The sequence below is a fragment of the Galeopterus variegatus genome, unplaced genomic scaffold (genome assembly GCF_000696425.1).
Source record: "Galeopterus variegatus unplaced genomic scaffold, G_variegatus-3.0.2 Scaffold4648, whole genome shotgun sequence".
In the NCBI taxonomy this organism is placed as follows: domain Eukaryota; kingdom Metazoa; phylum Chordata; class Mammalia; order Dermoptera; family Cynocephalidae; genus Galeopterus; species Galeopterus variegatus.
The window spans coordinates 93780-99425 of record NW_007730759.1 but is presented as its reverse complement, the minus strand read 5'-3'; the positions used below and the strand labels follow the sequence as shown (position 1 = coordinate 99425).

The window sequence follows — 5646 nt, the reverse complement described above, 5'->3', positions numbered from 1 at the left end:
AATAAAAACACTTCTGCAAACATGAATATCCTCAGCTGTAGCAGAAAATAATGAAAAAAAAGTAAATTGCTTTTTGACTACTTTTTTATAGTGTCCATAACGCGAGTGATTTTTTTTTTCAATTATAATTTAGTATTATTTTGCAACTCTGTATCTAGTGTTGGGGTGAATAGTCTGCAAGGGGAGTTCTTAGATCTGCTTAATTTTTCTGGGTAGCATGCAGTGGCATATTTAAGGGGACAATGTTATAACCCTTAAAATGTAGTCGTGCAAAATTCTGTGTATCATTTGGAAGGCCTTTTTAAAATTCATCTCTACGTTTGTAACATCTATAATAGGAGCCCCAATTTGAAGAAACACTTCTACAACATGCTTGGAAATATGCCAGTCGAACCAAAGATCAGCCCAAAGGCTGGCAGAGTCTACCCCTATATTCTTGACTCAGTCTTTCAAAGAATCTGGGGACACATTCACATTGGGGGCAAATTTTCACATTGTATTTTCATTACACACACTTGAAATCCATGAACTCAGAGCACCATGTGGCATCAGTAACAATTCAAAAGACGCCCTGGGAGTACAGTGAGGCCTCCCGGTCTCACTTAGGTGGTAAAGTATCAGAGCTGGAAGGAACTTGGAATTTCCATCCTGGAGATTAGGAATAGGAAAAGACTGCCCACCTGCACCTTTGTCATCGCGCACCTCAGAATCCCTTCTATTCGAAAGCCTTCAGGAGGATGCTCCCACCTCCATCTCTGCAAGGCAGTCTTTAGTCCCATCTCTCAAGAACTTCAGATGAGCTTTTTTATTAATCATAAATCGTTCTTTCTACTTGTACTATTTATTACCGTCTGAATAAATTTACCCGCCCACCCTATGTGCATCCTGTTGTAAATTGGTTGCTTCCTAAACTCTTAACTATAGCCACAGCCTTCCTATTTAATTTTCAGTTCTTTCCAGTCCTTTTAATCGGAGCTGATTCGTTTCTGTGTCATATGCCCAGCATTATGTGTCCCCTTTCACGAGGCCAGACCATATCTGAATCAAATTATCAGAGCACAGGTGGCGTGTTGGGGAAGCGGCCCCTTCACACAAGAAACAGGCCTGACTGTGCGGGGCAGTCCGGGCTCCCTTCCCACCGCGGCACAGACTCCGAGGTCTTGCACTCCTTTCCTGCTAGATGGTCAGGAACTCAGCATGTCCTCCCACGGTGCTCTCCACTGCCCCACGTTCCAGGCCAACAGCCACTGAGCCGAAGCTGCAGGCAAGGGCAGGGCCTAGGTCCCTGCCGGCATTTCCAGGGCTCCTGCTCCGGGGGCGGGGGCAGCTCCACACCCAGGCCCTGTCACCTACCTCCTGGTAGGCACAGTAGCACCTACCGGGCTTGCAGGACCTGTTCCAGAGAGGCCACCGGCAGATCAGGATCCCTTTGTCTTCTCTGTGGCCCTGTCACCCGGCGCATAGCTCGGCAGTCTCTCTGGGAGCAGCTGACTCTCCCGACTTCACGTCAGTTGCGTGCCACCCTCCTAGTCTGCCTGTCCTTGTCTTCCAGCTGAAACGGCCTCTCTCCTGACAGTCGAGGTCACAGCTGCCCCTCCACGTGCTGTCCCCATGAACGGCCGTCCCCAACACCGGCAGACCCGCCCCTGCCCCTTCACACGCCCTGCGGTGGGCGCCTCCTGTCGCGGGCCTGAGGGAGGCTCTGCGCCAAGCCGAGGGCCGGGGATGCAGGCCGCCGAAATGTCCCATGCCCCCGAGGCTATCCTTAGCTTTCCACAAGGAAGGCGTTAACGTGGCCGTGTCTTCGGCCAAGCGGGTCACACGATGGCCCCGCGCCCCCAGGGCTGCGGCCGGCTCGGGCAGCCCAGAGCTGCGGGCGGGCTTGCGCGGGGCACCTGCCTACAGAGGATCGGGCGTCTGCGGAGAGGGACCAGGCGGGACCGGGGCGCGCTTCTGGGGCGGGGACTAGGAGGTGCGGGGACGACAGAGGACAGCGCTGTTGAGCACTGGTTCGCGCGGACCCGTTTCGACGTGACCCCGGCTGCCGCAGAGGGCGCCCGCGTCCCGGGAAGGGGCGTGTGCGGGGGCAGGGGGCGCCCCGGACCCTGTGCCGCCCCGGACCCTGTGCCCCTCTCTCCGGGGGCGTCCTCCGCTCACCTCGCTCACCCGTCAGCGGTCGCAGGCCTTTCCGGTGTCCGTGCTGGGCCCGTCTCGGCCCCTGCTGGCCGCGGGAGCAGGGACGGGACATGCGTTCTTTCCACCAGTCGTCGCCGGCGCCAGGCCCTGCTTCGTGTACTGGAGACACCAGGGCCAACCAGACCCTGTCGGCCGTGACGAGGGCCCTGGGCATGGCGAAGCTGGGCTGGCACAGGCGGGGCAGGGGGCGACCCGTCCGCGCGCCTCAGCTGCCGCCCCCAGACGCGGGCACCCGCCTCCCGCCACCTCCCCTCAGCCCGCGGACGGCCCAGACCGCGGGGACCCGTCCTGCACTTACGGCCTTCAGCAGGTGTGCCACACACACACTCTTACACACTAATAACACACACATACAGTGCCACACACCCACACACTCACACTCTTACACACCGCACACTCACTATACACACACGTGCGCCACACACTATACACACTCACACCATACTCACTATACACTCACACCGCACACACCACACACTCACTATACACACGTGCGCGCCACACACACTATACACACTCACACTATACACACACCACACACACCACACACTCACTATACACACCCACACTCACACACACCGCACACTCACTACACACACACACCGCACACTCACTATACACACGTGCGCACCACACACACTATACACTCACACTATACACACACCACACACACCACACACTCACTATACACACCCACACTCACACACACCGCACACACACACACTGCACACTCACTATACACACGTGCGTGCCACACACACTATACACACTCACACTATACACACACCACACACACCACACACTATACACACCCACACTCACACACACCGCACACACTATACACACACACCGCACACTCACTATACACACGTGCGTGCCCCACACTATACACACTCACACTATACACACACCACACACACCACACACACCACACACACCACACACTATACACACCCACACTCACACACACCGCACACTCACTATACACACTGCACACTCACTATACACACTCACACACACACCGCACACTCACTATACACACGTGCGTGCCACACACTCACTATACACACTCACACTATACACACACACGCCACACACTATACACACTCACACTGCACACTCACTATACACACGTGTGTGCCACACACTCACTATACACACACTATACACACACACGCCACACTCACTATACACACACACCACACACACCACACACTATACACACCCACACTCACACTCTTACACACTGCACACTCACTACACACACACACCACACACTCACTATACACACCCACACTCACACTCTTACACACCGCACACTCACTATACACACTCACACACCACACTCACTATACACACTCACACACACCACACTCACTATACACACCCACACACACCCTTACACACCGCACACTCACTATACACATGTGCGTGCCACCCACTCACACTATACACACACACCACACACTCACTATACACACCCACACTCTTACACACCGCACACTCACTATACACACGTGCGTGCCACACACTCACTATACACACACGCGCCACACACTACACACTCACACACTGCACACTCACTATACACACACGCTTACACACTGCACACTCACTATACACACTCACTGCACTCACTATACACACCACACACTCACTATACACACTCACACTCTTACACACCGCACAGTCACTATACACACTGCACACTCACTATACACACTCACTGCACTCACTATACACACCACACACTCACTATACACACTCACACTCTTACACACCGCACAGTCACTATACACACTGCACACTCACTATACACACTCACTGCACTCACTATACACACCACACACTCACTATACACACTCACACTCTTACACACCGCACAGTCACTATACACACTGCACACTCACTATACACACTCACTGCACTCACTATACACACCACACACTCACTATACACACTCACACTCTTACACACCGCACAGTCACTATACACACTGCACACTCACTATACACACTCACTGCACTCACTATACACACCACACACTCACTATACACACTCACACTCTTACACACCGCACAGTCACTATACACACTGCACACTCACTATACACACTCACTGCACTCACTATACACACCACACACTCACTATACACACTCACACTCTTACACACCGCACAGTCACTATACACACTGCACACTCACTATACACACTCACTGCACTCACTATACACACCACACACTCACTATACACACTCACACTCTTACACACCGCACAGTCACTATACACACTGCACACTCACTATACACACTCACTGCACTCACTATACACACCACACACTCACTATACACACTCACACTCTTACACACCGCACAGTCACTATACACACTGCACACTCACTATACACACTCACTGCACTCACTATACACACCACACACTCACTATACACACTCACACTCTTACACACCGCACAGTCACTATACACACTGCACACTCACTATACACACTCACTGCACTCACTATACACACCACACACTCACTATACACACTCACACTCTTACACACCGCACAGTCACTATACACACTGCACACTCACTATACACACTCACTGCACACTCACTATACACACACACTGCACACTCACTCTTACTATACCCACACACACACGCTTACACACCACACTACACTCACACACACCACACACTCTCTTACTATACACACACTCATACACCGCACTCACTTACTATGCACTCACGCACACACACCACACACTCACTATACACACACACTGCACACTCACTCTTACTATACCCACACACACGCTTACACACCACACTACACTCACACACACCACACACTCTCTTACTATACACACATACACCGCACTCACTTACTATGCACTCACGCACACACACCACACACTCACTATACACTCACACACCACACTCTTACTATACACACACACACCGCACACTCGCTCTTACTATACACTCACAGACACACCACACACTCAATATACACTCGCCCTCGCACACTTGTACACACCACACTCTCACCACACACTCTTAGTCACACTCTTACACACCACACACATTCACTCTTCCACACACCCACACTCTTATACACGCTCAGTCTTGCACACACTACACACTCACTGTTACATACACTCAGTCTCTTACACTCACACACATACAACTTTTGGATCTGATCAGGAACTTATTACTGTAAAGGAACGTGTGTCTCCTCCCATTTTTTATTTACGCTGCAACACCGTCTTCTACTAGCTTAGCCTTGGAATGGAGGCCCCTTGCCCCTTCCCAATTTCTGCATAACCCCCTACCTATGGCAGTGAGGAAGAGGGAAGGCAGAGGTTTAAAAAAAAAATGAGCGCACCCTTTGCCCCTCAGGCAGGAATGCTGTATTCTCTGTTCAGGGGAGAAAGTGGGAACT

The 5646-nt window shown here is 52.0% G+C and overlaps 1 protein-coding gene across 1 annotated transcript in view; it reads left to right on the top strand.

The window, feature by feature from the left end:
- GNAL (guanine nucleotide binding protein (G protein), alpha activating activity polypeptide, olfactory type) overlaps window positions 1-5646 on the top strand; it is a 96316-nt gene that overhangs the window by 72012 nt on the left and 18658 nt on the right. The window lies entirely within an intron of this gene.